Here is a 19,927-nt window from a genome sequence, read left to right on the forward strand (position 1 = left end):
AAATTATTGTAGATGTAAAAAACATTTCATATTGCATACAGCTCGCCTGTGAGGATTGCTGCCTTTTACTGTCCTGTGTGCTGGGACGTCTGACGGCCTCAGCCTCCTGCACCCACAGCATCCACTGTACAAATCCAGCGCAGAACAGCCCATTTATTATAAACTCCTTTGTGAATGCAACACTAAGTTCTCCCTCTCCCTGCCCACCACCTTGTCTTGAGGGGAGAAGGGAGGTGAATGTGACCTCCGAATAACCACCTCTCTCAGCTAATTTGCACTCTCTTCCAGCCTCTCCCCCAGGACTAAACATCAGCTGGAGATGCCGGAGGGCTCTGGCCGCCTTACACAGCCCAGTGGAGCTGGCACAGGGCTGGGGCCGCTGCACTGCTCCTGTCCTAAGTGTTAAGCCCAGGCGGTCGCTTTTCAGGCTCTGCTGAAGAGACCCTGCCCAGCATTAACTAGGCAGGAGCGATGAACTAGTGACTCTGGAGTAAGGAAAGCAAAGTCCTGTATCTGACCGCGCTGCAAACTTGTTTCGGGATCTCGGGCAAGTTACTTCACCTTTCTTTACCTCTGTTCTTTTATCTGCAGAAAGGTACTTCCTTGATTTGGGAGAAGAGAAGAGGGTGTCTCAGGTATTATTTGTTTAAAAAACTGTGAAATACGAGATAAAAGATCTTGACAATACCATACGTTATTTAAAGTTTATACTAAAAGTTAAAAATATGAATGAATTCAGCAGGAAAAGTTTTCTGGTGAAAATGACTGGAAGCACCATTGTCCCTCACTCCAAACACTTCCCAGGCAGTGACATGACCACAAAAGAGTTTGGCTCATTATGTATGTAAAACAGACAGATGCTATTAGAAAGTAATTTTTTTCACCCAGTGAGCAGAGAAGCCTTTCCCTCATGACGAAATCCTCTTCAGGGGCCATATTTTTATAATGCCTCACACTTCTCAAGGTATTTGAAATCACCCTCGAAGTTGGATACTATCTTCCCTTTCTGCTCTGGAGTCTGAGCTCTGAGTTCACAGAATTTCACTGAGTCCTCAGTGTTTTCCTTTCCAATTCCCTTCCCTCTGACAGTATGTAATTCCCGACGTTGGTGGGTATCATTGCCGTTTTATTAAGTATGTAATAACACACTGTTCAGGGACAACATGTCATGATAACAAACCATGTAATTAGGCCTGATTTGTTAATCAACATGGAAAAGGACTAAATGGAGTTCATAAAAGCACCTCTAAGAGGCTGATGGAAACGTTTAAAGAAAAAAGAAGTTAGCAGTGTTTTGTGTCGTTAAGTATTCTGCAGAGCAGAAAATTAATTAGCACTGGAGAGAACACACTCTCCTGGAAAGCCCATGTGTGGCTCATTACATCCCGTTTTGCCCTCTGAGTCATCCCTGCGCAGCCACCGATTCCGTGCGAACAGGAGCAGCAGTGGGATCAAGTTTAGTGACTTACTCGTGTGAGTAAGCAGCCGTGGAGGGAAGCTTCCCCTTGAGCAGTGGCCAGGGCACCACTGGCAAAAGCTGGGGAAATAACTTTTCCATACAAAAAAATAAAATCACATTTGTGCATATTATTATTATTTATTATTACTTTTTTACTTTTCACTTTCAGAATTTTATTATTTTAGATGAAATGCCAGAAAGGTGTCTCCAGTAAGCTATATAAATCAGAAGACTGCATGTATCCCAGACTGGTGACAGGGCATCTGGTGCTTACTTGAAACCTTCCTGAATGGGAGAAATTGTCCCCATGAAGAAAAAGCACGTTGCCAAGATCTAAGCGAAACAGAAATAACAAAATAGTTCCTGGTGTGCTTAAGCCCCAAAACTGCACAAGCCAGTTACCAAGGCCACATCCCGCTTGGTCCAAGTCTAGGTGAGAGGTCATCCACGAATTAGGAAGCAAACTATTGAGTTACCAGCATTGCAGCAGCAGAATAAACTCTCTCCAGCTGACTGACTAAGACAGTGGGATCTCTCCCCCAGCTATTGGCAACTCTCCCCTCAGCATTAACCTTCATTAAGGTGGTCATCTCCAAACCAAACAATTGCACAGTTAAGTTACTAATACAAAAGACATCAATTAGATTTATATAAGAGTATTGCAAAATATTAAATAATAAAAGCTGTGACCAAACAACAGCAGGAAGATTCATCGCCCTACAATGCTGACTTCTCAAAGGGACCCAGCCGGGCTCTTCTGGGGGAATGACGCCCTGGCTGGTGACACCACTCGCTCTGTGCAGCTGATGTGGGGACAGGGGCACTGCTGGTGTCCCCTGGCTGTCTAAAGCTGGGAGCAAGGCTGAGCTGGGCACTTCACGGGGTGACTCACCAACTACTGAGATTTAAAAGCTTGCATATGCAAATCACTAATTAAACATATTACCATAGTCAGTTACCCAAACTGCAATCTTACTCGTATCTCCAAGTTCGGCATGCAATCACACCCCCATTTTGCAGATTTGCATTTGTGAGCATGGTTTCCCGAGAGCCAGGTCCAGAAATGACTCTAATAACCAATTTTTCCTCATGTAGTTCCAGGAAGGAAGACGAAGAGTGAAAGCATGCTGGGTGGTTTCCTCTCCTCAACAGTGATGGGCAATTGTACCGAACCAGGAACGGATGCGGACAGCTGGGTGACAGCTGAGAGGGCTGGGTGGTGACTTATGCATGCTGTCATTTAATCTACTGCCCATCTTTGTGACTCCTTCGACCCAAACAACGCGGATTTCCCTCTGTTAGCAAATATTCAGACACGGGCAAAGACTATGTGCCAGATTTTTACTTTATTTACATTGAATTACCTGAGATTAGAATCTGAACCTAGAAACTTTCTTTATACAGTTACAAATAGCTATATTATGCAGTTTTAAGGGGTTAAGAAAAGGAGGAAATCATAACCACAGAAGTCATAAAGGCAACTTATCCCAAGCCAAATAGTTTTGTTTCTAACGCAGGGCTTTAATTACAACATGTCATATAATGATGACATAGTGCTATAATAGGCAAATATAATGCATTAATCTGATATTATATTTTGGCTTTAACAATAGGTGCAGCGAACCAGCCTTAGTGGATAACTCATTCAGAACCTATCTGCACACTCCACCTAGATACTTATCTGCCTCTTTAATTAAGTGGAGGGAAACTTCTTGAGGCCATACCCATAAAGCTAGTCTCTGATGATAGCAGTTACTGGAAGCCTTTGGTAATCGCTGACACCCACGTATTGTGGTTAGTTTCCAACTTTGGCTCTTTCCTTCTTGTTTTGGAACCACCTATTTATCCCCTAGTGTAAACCCCCAGTGTTTTTGCACCAAAATGGGTACAAAAGACCTCCAGGGGCTTGTTTGAGCAACGTGTCAGGATATTGTCATTGGCCTCCTCAGGCCTTGAACCAGCCTTCCTAATTGGAGTGGTGAGAAACAGAGCTGTGGCAGATTTTTCACTTACCAGTATACTTCTGGAAACCACAGCAACAGACTGCACCAGCGAACGCGGCACGGCCAGGGCCAGCTTTCCGTAACACAGCTCCCCAGCCTGTCCTCGCACGTGCTCGTGGCAACCAGAGACAGTCCAGCAACAGAATTCAGTGGAAGCAGGATTGGGTCTCGTGAGATAAAGTCATCTTTCCTGATTCCATAGGTCCTATGCAACTCTGCATACATTGAAACCCACCTTTTTTTTTCTTCTTCAAACACAAAGAGTTTGTAGGATTTGCATGCTAAGCTAAAAATAAAATTTTAACTAATATATTAGTTCGGAAAAGGCGGTTTTCCGAGTTGAAGCATTCGTTCTCTACCAGGAATTTTGCAGGGAAACGTCCTGCTCTGAGGCAGCAACATACCAAAATCATAAAGACCAAGCTTGTAAACAGCATCTGAAAAAGCCCAGGGACAGCAACCCCAAGGCCATGGGAGAGGGCTCGGGGAGGTGACAGTAGCGTACAGTCAGTGCCGTGGTCCCACAGCAGAGCAAAGGCCGCTGACAGGAGGCCCCTGCACCTCAGTGCTCGCTCAGCCGTGCGGGATGAGCACAACTAATGCAGCTCCAACGGCTTACCGCCTCCTTTGCCTTTTTCTCTCCTCCTGTGGCTCTCTCCAGTACTCTCCTCCGATCCTTTCCAGTATGAAAGGCTCTGCTAATGACCTTTGAACAGATCATGTTGAGAATGTCACTGCAGAGCTCCTTAATCTTATGGTGGCGCCTAGATAATACGGTGATGGGTACTGAAATGCTGAAAAACAGACAGACAGATAGTTAGATAAGATTAGATATATAAGTAATTCAGTCATCATACAGAGCAGCTGACATAAGTTCATTTGTAAAGCCAACTGCTAAAATTGCTTTAGAAGCCTCTACATTTTAATTCTGCTGAAAGACAGACCTTTGATCTGAATTGTTTTGGTGGCATGAACATTATTTGAATGGAACCTCACCTGACCAGGTAATACCAGACTGGTCATTTCTGGCATACTATTGTCATAGGAGAACAGTGTGCATGCAAATCCATACCTACCGATAGCTCAAGGGCAGACAGATAACTGAGCATCATGGAACAGATATAGGCTAAAAGCATGAGTACCACTTCATGCTGATATGCAGAATGAATCATGGCTAATAAAAGGCTCAAAGAACCATATATATGACTACATGTAACACCAAAACACTTTTAAATTAAGCACGATCAGAAAATAAAAGAAGAAAAATTGACAGATAAGTGTTATTGTTTCTCGTTTTCATTAATATTTATTAATTGACACGGAGGGGAGGTGGAGGAGGAAGAGAAATAAAACAGACCTGTCAGATTCACTACTGTTTATAGACAGTTCCATATTCCAGCTCTCAGGTACTAGCAAAACACTGGGATGTTTGTACTGCATTAATTGCAGAGAAAATGATTTATATTCACACGTTATGTTTTTCTAATTCAGCATTAAAAAAAATTTCAAAGACACTTCCGAGGGCAGTTTATTTTTGAAGTGGGTTATTTGTTTTCACTCTAAATCTGAGGCCACAGTAGTATTCCCCACTATGGAAGGGATAAGAGAGTTATTATGGAAGTGTAGAGTTGGTTAGTCCGTGTGTTCTCCGAGTGGCGTTCACCCCAGCGCAGACGCTCCGCACCACCGAGTCCCAGTAAAGCAAGAACTGCTCAGGGCACGGATGAACCACAGATAAATGGTTGCATGTCTTAATTAGAGATGGTTGAAGCTCTCAGAAGATTCTGTGGTTGAATTAGAATAAGCATTCAAAAAGTTCAAATGGTAATCCAAGCCTCTTTAGTTTATAATGATGGAAGTCGCTCTCTAGAGCTGGCTTACTCATTCTGTTTTTAATATATCCTGACTAAAGCTGGGTTTGAACCACTGCACAAACAGCAGCTGTCACGAAAAGCAGTCCCATCCTTCATGCCCACTCAAAAGCAGTAATTGCAGGTGTGCACAAAATCCAAGTGACTGAACAGCAGTCTCCAGACAGCGCTGGCCACAGCCTTGTGTCCTTCTGTGACTCTTCACTTCTGCATAGACCAGTCCCTAAGGCTTGAAGGCTTGGTTTAATTTTACTGAACTGTTAGAATCCCCGTTTCCTTAACATTTGCGAAGTTTAGCCTCTTTTTGAAGGCACCTGGCTACTTTTGGAAGGTACAGTGAAGGGACTAAACTCCCAGTTCAAGCATCTCATTTATTTGCCTGCACTTTGGAAGGATCAAGGTCCAGTTGTCTTGTGAAACGCCTGATGTTACGGTGTCTCCCTGACCAGTAACCTGTCCCCCACAGCTCGTCCGTTATGGGATGTCTGAGGCCAGCTTTCCTGCACACTGGGGTATTAGAAAGGACTTTAACAGAGGAGACTGGATTCTCTGACCAGAAGTGTTCATATACAACATACTTAGAGCCCGTTTCCCCACTGCCTGAGACTGCGCAGTCAAACCATGGACTGCAAGTCCACAGGGCGTGTAAAATGCTGCCGAGCACATCTGGACAGCCAGGCTGCCCAACTTAAAAGCAATGGAGGATGAGGCCAGTAGTTACAACAATTGTACCTACATGCCTAATGTGTGCATGAGCCAATATCAGGCTTGCTACACATGTATGTAACAACTGCAGAGTTGCCCAGCTTGTGCATAAATGGAGTAGGTGCGCATTTCCCTTGCGCACCGCATGCCCAATATGTGTAAATCAAGCACAAAAGCTGCCATCAGCTGAGACAACCATTCAAAATCGGTATCTAAAAGTATTGCATACTACAGTGCTAAAGAATATTGGGTTAATTTTCAAGATTCCCAAGCAGCAAGCAACTCTTGGTTTTTGTTTGGTTTTTTTTCTGCGAGTCAGACCACTCACGCATTTCTCTTTAGGTTTTGGAACATGATTTTATGTACCAATTTTTTGAGGAAAATTGGTCAAATTGCTAGCTTTTGGCTGGAGTCTTTATCAATAAATCTGTAATTCAACATTCCAGTCCCAGTTGCATACAAAACAAAACCGGGCAGAAACTTGAACAGTATGGTGGTAGTTACACTGGAAGCACTAAAAAGGATTAAAAAGCCCAGTTCAGCAAAAGGGAGAGAAATAGAGAAATGTACTTTTCTGAATGTGAAATGTGTACTTTTGTGTTTGCAGCGATAGCAGCCGTCCTGCTTACAGCATTGTGCACTGTCAAAACTGAATGAATAATCGTAGCTAATGAATAATAGTACCTGTAAATAAAATCTTAATTGCAAAACAAAGGAATAATAAATAAAAGTTGGATTGCTTTTTTTTTTTTTTTTTCCTTTTTAATTCAAAACTTAGAAAAGTTCAGGTTGGAGTTTGGGGTGCAGATTTGGTTGCTGCCTTATCCCCTTTTATCTGAAACAGCTCGCTCAGACCTAATCTTCATCATCTAAACCACATCATTAACACACAAAATAAGTTTGGAGCAAGCCAGGTCCAAGCAGGAAGCTGCAAGTACTATCATGTCTTCATGATATTAGCCAGCAAAATAACTGTGGTTTCTTTGCCTTCTCTTTTTTTTTTTTTTGATTCTCTACCTTTATGTTTTCCTTGAAAGGGGCTTGTGGTTTTGTTTCTTCTTTGTGTTGGAAACGTTCAGATTTACCATGTCCCTCCCAAGGCGAATGCTGAGTTCTCCTGGACAGTCCCCACAGGACTGGGACCGGCTCGGACCCTTCGGACTGGGGTTTGCCAGTCAGAACCAAACCACCCAGCCAGAGAGCACCTCTCCCTCCTGGTCAGGTTTAAAAGAAAGTAGCTATGACTGCATCGTGTAAGGGGACTGGTCCTGCTGGCATGCCTTAGGCTTGTTCAGAATATTCCATCGGAATTGGCCGTCCTGAGAAAACAGACGCTCCTCTACTGCTTGCAGGATCCCAGTGGGTTTTAGGTGGGAACTCTCTACTAAGCTGCTCGGATCACAGCAGTCCTGGGCATGTCTAGACATAAATTTGCTGGGACTGGAAGAAATGTTATCCTGAGCAGGGAGGAACCTTCTGAGTTGTAGGTGCTTAAGTCCTCTTCTGCATCTGGCCCTAACTTGCAAGAGAGGAAGAGCCAAATGCTTAAAGGCAGTTTCCATTTTATGGCTCTAAATTATGCAAAAAACCCCTATGGACTCAATAATTTTGCACCTGCACCTGTATTGGAGGTGAGGGAGAGCCTCAACCAGGCAGGGAGAGGCTGGTTCTCTGCCCCTCCTCTGCTTTGTGGATTCAGAAGGGGAGAGAGGCCTTGTGCCAGCAGCAATCACAGTCCCCATGTGTCATCCACTCCTATGCAAAGCTCCGCGGTTGGTACACTGGGTGCTTGTTGGGCAATGGCATGGAGAAGGCTGGTTTCCTTGGAACACTTTCTGTTCATTGTACTGTTTCTTCCTGGCATTTCACAAACCACCACAAAGAAGATGACAGAAAGGGGGAAAAAAACCTTCTCAAAATGAATTGTGTGCCTCTTCCCTCACTATCCCAACAGCCTTGGCAAGCTCATAGGAGCCAGGCAGAGCTGGTCTCTGCTGGATGTTTGCACAGTTTTATGATAATTTGGGGGAGTTTGCATGATTAAATGGTGAAAACACAAGGAGGGAAGTCAGGACTCTCAGCCTTCATTCCTAGTCCTGCCACCAAGATCCTGTTTGTATTGGGATGACATATACAAACCCTTTTGGTTGCCCCATTGGCATGAACCTTGTTTTATGTATTTGCCGCTTCTGTTATTTCTAGGGTTATCTCAGACTCAAATCAAAACAATAGCAAAGTGCCCCAGTTTATCTGAAAAACAAATTATAAACCTAAGAACTATGACTGCTCTGCTCTGATGCAAAGCCTATTAAAGACAATGCAAAGATATCTGTTGACTCCAGTATACTTTAGATTACAGTGCAAGTTCTTTATAAGATGGACAAGAGAAAGAAGGTCAGTAGAACTCAAGGAAGTGGTGGGAGAACTACAATATATATTAATAGGAAGGAAAAACACCCTCAAGGGATGCTGGAAGCAAGACTTCTGTCAAGGCTTGGCTAGAACACACAAGTTTAGGGACCCAGCTTTTGCAGCTCATCCTAGAAAGAAAACAGCTTCCTGTCTTAACCTCTCAATCTGAGTTCTATATTTGTAATTTGCCATACTTTTCATACCTGAAAGAACATCTCAGTTCTGCTTTCATGGCAAAATTCCCAATGATTTCCTTGTGAGCATGGCACAGCTTGCATCCTCTCATTCTCTGCTCTCAGGTCATCTTCACATCCTTCCAGGCTGTGCGGCTTGACTGCTCCTCTCCCACTCACGCTCATTCTTGGTCTCTGTTTCTTTGATGCAGGTAACGCTTAACTCCATCTAAAGATGACATTCATTTCTGTAGCAAGCAAAACAGAAAAAGAAGACATTGATTCAAACACTGTCTTCTGCATCCATTTAAGACATCTCCTGCTTATAGGGATGTATTTTCTCCTTGCTTGTCATCATGAGGCTCACAGTCAGGTTCAGCTGTTCTCAGATGGGGTGTAAGGAGGAGAACGGGGCAGCTGGCCAGTGCTCACTGCCACACTTGCAGAAGTGGTCCGTAAAGGTAGCTTGTGATCATCCCGAAGCACAAATGAAAAAAGGAAGAATGAACCAAGAATGTGTTACTGGTTTTGAAAATGAGATCTCATGATTTCACTACATATCGCTGCAATTTCAGTGTTGTGACCTTCAAAACAGCACTAACTTTGTGGTCCGTCTCTAAGTACCTGCTTCCCTGGGTCAGTACCTACAACTGCTCTCTCTCTGCCTTTCAAAATCCTCTTCTAAATTAACAAAGTGGTTCACAAAATGGTGGGCTACACATAAAACCTGGAAAGTTTATCTAAAATCAAATTGTTACTAAGTGATTTCAAAGTCTTTATCAAAATAAAACCTGCAAAGATGCATGACCATGATCCAGTAATCACCATGTCGTCTCTAGTCCATCTGGTATCATGGTGTAAAATAGGGGAGCTTGAAGAATATGAACACTGATTATATAAGGAGGTGCTTTGGGCTGTGATCAGAGATGGCTCTTTCTTCCAAAAATATACTAAATTGGATTAACTAGCAGCAGTGACAAAAACGCTGTTTTGGTTCATAAGGAAATGCATGGATTCAAATATTTAATTTTGCTTTAAGAGTTTCTAAAAATATAACCAAGCGCTAAACTAAAATGGAAATTTCAAATCCCAAAGCTAAAACGTTTCACTTAGCAAATGCTAAATTTGTATAATTTGATTTGTTTGGAAGTTCAGGGTGACATAAATAAAGCCGTCAGTTGAAACTGGTTCTAGTTCACAAAACATTTCAGTTTGTCTAGATTTGAACGTTTTGGCTACCATTATCCAATGATAAATAACGGGAGTATATTACTGTACAGAAATAACGTGATCTCAGAATCAGGATTTCAGTATTACCGAACACAGGTCTATAATGGCAGCTTACTCAGTATTTTATCAGTTATATGTACAGACCTCCCAGCTGAAAGGTGGAGGGGGTACAGGAAGGAGCAAGTCGCACATTTTCATTAGGCCTGTCCTCAAAATGAATCCTAGGCAGGTAATCTATTGTTTATCCACATGACGTTTATGCAGAATATTTAATAGTTGCAGTTCATACTTTAAATTAAAACATAACATCAATCCAACAATTTTTGGCAAATAAAAGGCAGCAACGCAGTGTCAAGAATTCAAGAGGACTCCAATGTAATTTAAATGGTGTCGCTCTCAAAAGCTGGCAGCAAGGAGTGCATCTTTTCCAGCTGTTTCTATTAGAAGCTGATGTTTATGGTTGCTCTCAGCTTGGCAAGAGAAACACTCTTCTAAACATTTACATTTCACATTCTTTAGGACAGCTGAAAAATGTTGGCTCGCAGCTCCCCTCACTGCAGAGAAGTTGTGAGGAATGTTATAGTAGAACATTGATAGCCATGTACTTTTCTTGTTCTTTGATTTACTGTGTGGTAGTTTTTATACTAGTTGTGTTCTTGATACTGCCTGTCCTGATTGGGGTTTCACTCAAACAACATGAGCCTAGGTTTATTTTTCTAGCTAATAAAAACAAAGTCCGCTCATTTATTAATAATACTTTGTACCAATGTTATAGTCACCATTTGGAGACTTGCCCATCTGAATATATTCATTATATACTGTTGCAAAACTCCCCAGCAGAATCAGAAAACGAGCATTTTTAAGAGATGCAGCCTGTGAAGAGGGGTTGTTGTTGGCCTGTTCGTCTAAGCCACGCGGCTGTGTCGTGGTTTGCCTGTAACTCCGATCACAGCGTCCAGACATCAGCAACAAAATAATCCTATACCACAGAACCCCTGGTCAGCCCCTCTGCTCCAAGCAGGACGACGGTCCTGGCCGCTGCAGGGCACAGCGCCGCGGGCTCCCACCAACAGTGCCACTACAGCCAGTCCCCATTGCACAAATCACTAAGCTTATGTAGGAATCTGCTTGACAGATAAACAAATTGCTGAGTTACAACTGGCAAATGATGAAGTCCTAACCACTGCTAACTCCAAAGAAGGTCACTGAAAGCTGATGGTACCTAAGAACTACAAGATCAAATAAATACATGGCTGCATCCACACGAACAATTTTCTGTATGCAAACGGTCTCAGTGCAGTGTTGCAAGCAGCGGAGTCCCCAGCGGGACTGCTCCTGTGGGGACGCTCACTCACGCTCTGAGCATCCGCAGAATCAGCCTCGGTGCTGTGTGTTGGATGCTGTGCACTATCATCTTAATTCCGCTCACTAAGGTGTGTACAACCTCTGTTGAAGCACACGTAAGCCACAATCGCAGCGCCATCGAGTCTGGGCCATTTTGCTGTCCATTGAGGATGTGAGACTGATGGAAGCAGCTTGTTCGATAAAAATAAAATTTCCTGTATTCCTTGCTGGTAGTAGTAGCAGAGAACTCAAGGCAAGGGAATTTTACAAATTGTGAATACCAATTGTAGGTGCAAAGCCTTAATTGTTGTTCATAATTAGGCAACAATACAAACAATCTGCACGCATATAATGGCCTTCATTAGAGGAATTCAGGTAACCTAGAAAGTTTATTAAAATCTCATCAAAACACAGAGTTGTCACAGTATTATAAGGCGACCCCTGAAGCAGCCATAAACTGTTTTGTGTGGGCCATGGCAAAGCGCCCGGGCCGTGCGGCTCCCAGCACCCCGGTAGGAGCCAAACCCTGCGCCGCCGGGGAGCCCCGGGCCTGCAGTGCTCGGGAAGGTGCTTTGGTTCCGTAGGACGGAAGCTGGGTCTTGCTGCCTCACATCGAACTGGTTTGGGAATATTTGCAGACTCATGGAAACAAAAGACAATGTCTCTTGACAAAACTTTTTAGTGTAATTCTGTGCAAGAACGCTTTCATTCCAGAATAAAGATGACCACACAAAGACTGACTCAAAACTGCCAGCCTGTAGAAACTGAAAGGCCCATTTGAAAGTTGAGGGCACTTACAAAAAATGCATGTTTTTATTTTGCTTGTTGTTTTGTGTGTGTACATCCCCTAGAGCAAGCACCCAACCCCCAAATAAAGTCAGGGGGATCTCGAGGTACCAGTGACTGTTGCCTCACTTCAAGACAAGCACCCAAATTCAAATAAGGTCAGTTTAACCTCCAGATGCTCAATGACTCCTTTCCAGACAGCCATTAAAAATGAACTATCTTTGACGGGTTTTGAAGATTTTAGCCTAAGTGACTGTGACAGAGGATGAAGCTGAGGAATTCCTGTTCTCATAGACAAGTCCTCTCAGAAAAACTTATCAATCAATAATACCTATCTAGAGTAGCACATACAGGTCTGTACAGGAAGCCACGAACACATCACAAATTGTAACTTAGTGGAATCTGTGCATAACCAGCATGTTGAACTACACTAATAACTGTGTATACAGAAATAAAGGGAGCAGCTCAGAGTGGGTGGGAAGCAGCAGCCAGCAGGCTGGCTGGGAGGAAGGGAGAAATAATAAGACACCTATTTGCCAGGAAGGGCCAGCAGGTCACACACCTTCTGGTCAATTACGTCTAAACCCAGAGGAACCACTGGTAAAATATCCATCGCTGCTGGCTTTGGTAAAAGCCAATTAGAGACACATTTAGAAATATTATAAAACCTAATTTCTGGGGAATAAAAGTGTGCAGAACTTCAAAGAGTTGCCCAAAGAAGGACGGAACATGCTGTATTTTCAGGACTGGGACACGCAGGTCCCAGCGCCTCAGCGTGTGGACGTCCTTTGAGATTCAAGGGGGGAGAGCTAAAAACACTGGCCTCTGCTTGCAAAATTCAAGCCAGAATTGAAATAATATTTTACTTTCTATTTTACTTGTTTGCTTCCTCCCAGTCTAGTATCCGAGTGTTCAGTTTTAATTGTTTCTAGATAAACGCTTCACTAGGAGGCTCATCTGACGGTGGGGGTGAGGGAGATGGAAACAAATCCATGGTGTTACAGTTCCATGGAGATCGCAGACTGAGGCAAAGCAACACGTGTGGGTGACCCTGAGAACCTGCACCTCAGCACAGCTTCATGGGATTCTGCAAGTGGGAGGATTTTGTGCCAGGCTGCAAAGAAGCGGTGTCGGAGCTGGGAACACCAAGTGCCAGGCTGGCAAAGGCACAAACAGCCCTTTGGGAGGCACAGGGAGACACCCAGAGCTTCTCCAAGCCATGGTGCTGCACAACAAGCAGACCAAACTCACACCATGAGTTGGTGACAAAGCGGAAAAGAATCCAGACTGCCAGCTCCCCGTCCTGAACACCACATGTAGTCCTGCCTTCTCCTCTAGGATAAAAGCATAAGGGATAATGTTCTGAGAGCTTTCAAGCAGAAGTGTGGATTTTGCTGTTAAAAGGAGGAAACATTATCAAAGGACCAGAAAATTCCACAAAGTAACACAACAGTTACTATTGCAAAACACTGGGGGATCTCTTCTGTGGTATAGAGTTATTCAGCAGCTCAGATTCACAGCAGTATTTCTTCGTCCTTCACAGTCATAAATTCTTTTTCCTGTTTTGGATAAGTTCAGTAAGCTCAGCTCTTTTGGCTTCAGTGGGAGCCAGACCTTGCCTAAAATGTAATATTTTTATTGTCCTTTCCATAGCACATTTATGCTGTGTTTATCAGGTTCATGTCTTTTTTCATTAGAAGTTAATCACAATGCCATTAGCACTGCTTTAATGTCATGAGAATCACACTCTGTAGGGTGCATCCTATGACTGCCTCAAAAATCTCTCCCTGTGGATATTTTGTCTCTGTGAAATAGTCTGGTTCCAACTATTCATCTTTGCCAAGAAGAACAATGTTAGCAATTATTCCTACAGTGGAAAATAAGTCAGAGCAATCATTTGTTTTCTTGCAGTTGGTTGTACATATCCTTCATCAGAAGAAATAGAGCTATGAATTAGAAAAAGTTCCTTTCACCTTCCCAGCCTCTTCAGTTTGTGCAGGATTCATGGTATGCCTATACATCAGATGAGCTATTTTACCTGGGAGGTAGGAAATGTTCCAAGTTCATACCTGCTCAAGATGTAATTCAGTTTTATGAAGGAGACTGGCATAATGCCTATCTACAAAACATCTCCGGCATTATTATGTAGAGCATAGAACAGTTAACAGCGACCCGGGAAAAGAAATCAAGAATTTGAGGGCGGTTTTGCAGAGAGAAAAGATCTGTCATTAGTGAAAAGAAATGAGGTGAAATTACTGAAAGAACATTCCTGATCGTGCAATCAAGGAACTGTAGAACAAAACTCCAGGGCACAGCGGGATCTGTGAGTACTATGGCGGGGAGAAGGTACTACAGATACGTCTTCAGATAAGGGCATAGCAGAATTCAGTGTCTGAGCTCAGAAACCCAAACACGTTAAAAATACGATCAGTTCATGTTTGTGGATTGGAACATGAGTAGCTGCGGAACTTGGCTCTCAAAATCTGCTTAAACATCAGCTCATAAGAGTAATTTGGATGCGCCATTACCTTGAAGTTATCAGAAGTCAGAGCAGACAGATGCTCAGGTCCTGCACACAGGTACCTTCTGTGCTCACAGCCGGGAAAATCTGGCCCTAAAGGTTTTTTGCATTTATTTTTGACTTTTTGCAGCCGTTTTTGCTTTGTCCCCGAGTGGCAGAGGTGTTGTCCGAGGTGCTGAGTCCTCCTCGGGTCGCCGTGAAGGTGAAGGAAGCTGCAGGTGCTCCATGCCACTGAAAATCACGTCACTGGCTTAATCATCAACACAGTCTCATTAGCAAGACGTGCAGCTGGTATCCAATGAAATCTGAGATAGCAGTTGGAGCCCTAAGCAACCAGTAGTACCAGTTTTTCTAGAAAATTAATAAATGCAAATGTGAACAGTTCTAAATTCCCTTAATAAACAAGTCACCTGGAAAGACTTGTGGTTTTCATTAAAACAGAGAATATAAATAGAAAAGGAAATGGAAGTTCTGATACTTAGTGCCCAATAAACCCCACAATGTGGCCAAGCTCTTGCGCGGATCTCTGGGTATGCAATGAGGTAATTAGCAAACTGTCGTTGTCATCTTCCAATCACTATAAAATACATTTAAATGCTTTCTAAGCATGCAGCCCATTAGTGAGAAAGGAAACAAGTGCAACTGATGGGCTGGATCCTGCACTAACCAAGGCAAAGCAAAGCAGATAAACAGGGTTAAACTGCACAGCGGGCACAGAGGCTGAGAAGCTCCAAGGATGGGATTCTGTCCTCAGGGAGTGAACGAGACTGGCAGGGGACAAACACCCCCAGGTGCCTGACCAACACAGTGAACCTCCATACGTGTCCAGTGCCCATTCACACCCAATGATTTTGAGGCTAAGCAGAGGAATTTGAGATTCTTCAGTGTACAAAACTGTGTTGCACTGAATCCAGGTGTTTTTTCCATTCTTGCCGTATCCCCAGCACAGCAGCTGGCTGGACCAAACCACAAGCAAAAGTCTCGTGTGAGTGCTGAAAAAACTGTGCTCCTCCTGAAGTCCTTGCTCTAGGAGACGAATGTGGATTCCCCTGGAAATCTGCCCAGATCTAAACGCGGGTATGGAAATGGGTGTTATTGCCTGCACTCTGTGTTTGTGTTCAAACTCTCCCTTGCCTGCAGTTTCCAGATTTTTCCTACTGGAACTACTGTGAGATTATAAATTTAAAGGATCTATCAAATAATTAGGTATCACCTTGGTAATGAACTATGGATTGGACACAGGTCTCATAGGCTGAGAAAGTTTGAAAAATTATGCACCTGCCTCCAGAAGAAAAGGAAAAAGGACATATAAGGAGAAGAAAACTACTGTACCACAGGTATAATGTCTTAGCAAAACTAACTCATAGCGTAGATTGCATCCTGAATCTGGACCAAGAATAAGAGCTTCCCAGCTTCTGCAGAGGCCTAGACATGTGTCACCTCCTCCGTTCCCCACCAGTCTCTCAGGGAGCAGCTGGAACGTCCAGCCGCGGTTCCCAGCAGCGAAGCCACCAGGCGCTACCTGGGGAGCCTGGCCGAGCCCACTGGTGACGCTGCTTCACACTACTGTGCGGACTGCAGTCACAACCACCCATCCGACCTCCATAAAAATTAACTGAGTGGCCCTGTTCGAAGCATCCTGCGTCTTCCTGGAGCTGTGCATTGGAAGGGACTCTCTGAGTCATCCTCCTGATCTGCATATCCTTTTGCATCTTGGCAGGAACAGTCAGGAGCCATTGGAGCCAGCTAGCAAAGCCTCATGTTTGTGCTCTCCCATGCAAATATCTCTTCTCCCTATATATTAGTTACTGTGTGTGGGTTTTCTCTCTCACTCTCTCTTGCCATATGTGTGGGAGTTGATGGCATCAACTTTATGAAATCTCAACACATGCCAAGAACAGCTGGAGCAGTTGAAACAAGTTCTGGGTGAGGTGAGTTTCATGGGCAGGGACTGAAATGAGCACAGGTCCGGTGGCTGCTCGCCAGCCTGGAGTCTCTCATGGAGCGCAGGGCTCTGATTGCTCCCCGAGCAGAGTCCCCACGGAAAAAAGGATCTGATTTCATTTAGATAATGAAAATAGCAGAGATGGATCAATTAGAAGAATCTGTTTGCCAGAACAGACCACCTCTGCACCTCTTCCCATGACTGGTTCTTTATGTAAATATAACAATTTCATCATGAGTCCGAAGTAATTAGTAACCTTAGCCAGCATGTAGTACTCTTAATCTTCAAAACGCTTTACTAACATTAATAATCAATCACCACAACACTCTGTGAAGGTTACCATCTTAATCAATGGGTAAACTGAGGCACAAGGATTTAAAGTATCACAGCCCACCCATGGCAGCACTTCCGAGTCCCAGGCTGCTGCTCGGGTGTCACAGTGCGTGGCCGAGCACCTGATATGCTTTGTGATAAGAAGGAACAAACCAAGAGGGCATTCCAGGATGAATGGAATACAACTCCCTCCAGACTGCACACAGAGCAGAACCTGCTAATCACTGCCTGTTCCCTACAGGTCTCTGTGTTCCCAAACCCAGGACGTCTGTCCTCCCCTTGGAACACCTACACGCTTCTGTCCATCTTTCTGCGTGTTCCCTGCAGGCGTCCAACAGCATTCCTGATGTGACAGATACGCTCTGGCCTGAGCCTTAGCTATGACTCAGGTCCTTACATCTTCTTTTCTGGGTAATTTTAGAATATAAATAGCCAATGATACATCTGATGAATTTTAGTGTTATCAATTGTTTAACAACTAGCATTTATTCCTGAAGCAATTTACACATCTCCCTCAGAAGAATTTCCACCTTTTGCTTTAATCTCTTATACAGTGATATTTGAGTCTGGTTCAAAGTTTGGTCTTAAGTGATTAATTTTCTATAACCAAGATTTGTTTAGGCTAGTAAACACAGCTTTGAACTTACCAGTTTTTGCCATTAGTTCTACCTGGACATTTCCACTGGGTCACACGTTATTGCTTAGGTTTGTCATTCCCAGACAAACCTGGGGAGAATTGTGAAAGAAGCAACCTCCCTGCCCGGCTCAGAAAACGAAACTTCAACACAGCCTACTAAATGCTGAAATATGCACGGTACACCTGAAACAAAAGTTTGCTTTTCTTGAGGCTTCACCAGAGAGATCTGTCAAATGTGGCAGGCTGTCATTAAAAACCATTAGTCTAATCAAAAATCCCTTTTCTCTTATTTCTGCCTAGTCAGGTGAATATTAAATACTGGGTTTTCCGGGGGGGCAGAGGGGGAGAGAGGGGAAATCAGCATCTATGTGCATTCAAACACATGTATGAAGGGACAAGTACAGATTTGCCTTCCTGTACCTAAAGTATGCATGTAATTACTATGACTGCACAGGGAGTCATGAGACTTGTATAGCTGACTGGCCGCCTGCATGTCATTCGAGTGCTTGTCTCAATAGTGACACAGCTTGAGCACGCAACCCTGGCAGCCAGACGCATGGAAACACGCATTTTTCTGGCAAAGCGGACTGGTGAGAGTTGCAGGTCTCCTAAGCTCATGCTCCTCAAGAGTTCTGGTACCTGTCAGGACAACGCTTCTCATTGAACGTGTAGATTTTTGTACCTGTTCGATTGAAACTGGTTGCTTGTGATGTCTTAACTCCCAGCATCACCACCGCAAGTACAGGTACAACTCTCTCCTCATCACTCCCAAACCTCTTTCTTGTTTTCCAGAAGTGGAGGAGGCAAAGAAAAACCGTAGTTCCTTTGAGGTGGGAGCTCACCCCAAGGGCGAGGAGAGGGAAGCTGACCTCCAGTGCATTTACTGATCGTATTTATTTTTAAAGGCACTCAGCCATAAGCCTCAGCCTATGGCTCTGCTTCCTGCAGGCACACCCTGCTTGTGGCTGTGAAGGTACTCACTAAGCACCAGTAACACCCAGCATTTATATAGGGCTTTTCATCTTCAAAGCACTTCCCGAACATCGTTTAATTAATGAATCCTCACAGCCCTCTGTAAGGTATGCACAGTTATTACCCCCACATTTTACAAGTGAGGAAAACTGAGGCAGCGATTAGCTGAGGCAACACTGTGGGAATTGGGATAAGAGCTCAGGAGAGCTCAAGAGAGCCTGGACCCCCGTCCCACACGATTGCCAGGCTTCCTCGACGGGGACTGCAGGTGGTGCCTCAGCTCAGCACAGCATCTGGAACATGATCAGTGCTGACCCTTCTGTGCATCAGCAACACCTTTTCCTTCCAGGTTCACGTGGGTTTTGTGTGGAGATCTGGGAAATAAAATATATTCCATCTTTCAGTGTCAACTCCAGACAGGAGATCCAAAGAAAGGACTGAGGGTTCAGAGGAGGACAGCTTCTATTACCTATAGCACCACCTAATAGAGTTTTAGTGCCTTCACAGGATTTTTAAATGACACAGAAGGGGTACTTTCGCCCAGAGATCTCGAGTGCTCCATGGCCAAAGGAAAACGTTGCAATCCCAAGTCACAGTATGGCTCTGTGCAGACTGTCAGACCCACTCGGGCTTGGCGCTGGCTGAAGATCTGATGATTCACGACCCTCAGCCCACATCCATGAAAGTTCATCGAGTTTCACTCACATCCTCCTCAGTCGCTGCGGGTTCCTCCCTCGAGGAGCCGCAGGGTTTCCCGGTTCCCGGCTGACAGGAGGACAGGAGCAGACTTCCTGGCCGTGGTGGTAGCCAGCAGGGTGAGAGAGGGCACTGGTGGTGAGGGTTAAACCTGGATGGTTCAGTCTCGTCAAACTTGAACATCCGAGAGAACCTGCAGGGCTTGGTTCCTTTCCAGCCCTCCAGGGCTCTCACAGCCCTAATTATTATTGTTGTTGTTGTTGTTGTTATAACAAAACATTCATATACTGCCATAAAATACAAACTAGATAATACACGTTCCTTGCTTGGAGAGCTCAGGATTTAAACAGGCTGGACATTCTGAACTGCATCCCTCAAGAGAGATGGGGAAGGCGCAGCCCTTTCAGAGCAATTTCCCCTCTTGGTTCCATGCACTGCGCCTGGGCACTGCAAAGGGACACGGGAGGTGACACCAAGCAGCTGAGCAGGCAGCACTAGAGATACAGCATGTTCCTCCAGCTGTGCCCCTGTGTCTGTTCTGCTGGGAACGGCAGCTGCGGGAGGAAGATCTGTGGCTGGCAGGGGCTGGAGGGGACGGGGTTCATCGGGGGTGCTCTGCTCACACCAGCTGCAGCTCAGAGCTGGGACCTGCCGCTCGCGGAGCAATGCCCAGCCCGCTGCTCCTGCCGAGTTCTCAGAGGTGCTATCAGGGAATTTCTGTCAATCAGTTGATCAGCAACACTGCCTCCGTCTGAGCCAGATGCTGTGGTAGCACCTGCAGAAATGCAGCAGGAGCTGCTTCGTCCTGCTCCTGTACAAGACACCCATCCCACCGGAGCT

General features: G+C 44.5%; 1 long non-coding RNA gene across 3 annotated transcripts in view; it reads right to left on the reverse strand.

Annotated features, from left to right (window-relative positions):
* Positions 1-2,796: 2,796 nt before the first annotated feature.
* The window catches only part of LOC136108152 (uncharacterized), a 133,944-nt gene continuing 116,813 nt past the window's right edge, over positions 2,797-19,927 (reverse strand). For all 3 annotated transcript variants that reach the window (XR_010652364.2, XR_011741621.1, XR_011741620.1), the window contains 2 exons: positions 8,654-8,871; positions 2,797-4,256 (listed from right to left, as the gene is read on the reverse strand). This is a non-coding gene — a long non-coding RNA (uncharacterized lncRNA). The remainder of the gene's footprint in view (positions 4,257-8,653; positions 8,872-19,927) is intronic.

The sequence above is a fragment of the Patagioenas fasciata genome, chromosome 16 (assembly GCF_037038585.1).
Source record: "Patagioenas fasciata isolate bPatFas1 chromosome 16, bPatFas1.hap1, whole genome shotgun sequence".
Taxonomy (NCBI): Eukaryota; Metazoa; Chordata; class Aves; order Columbiformes; family Columbidae; genus Patagioenas; species Patagioenas fasciata.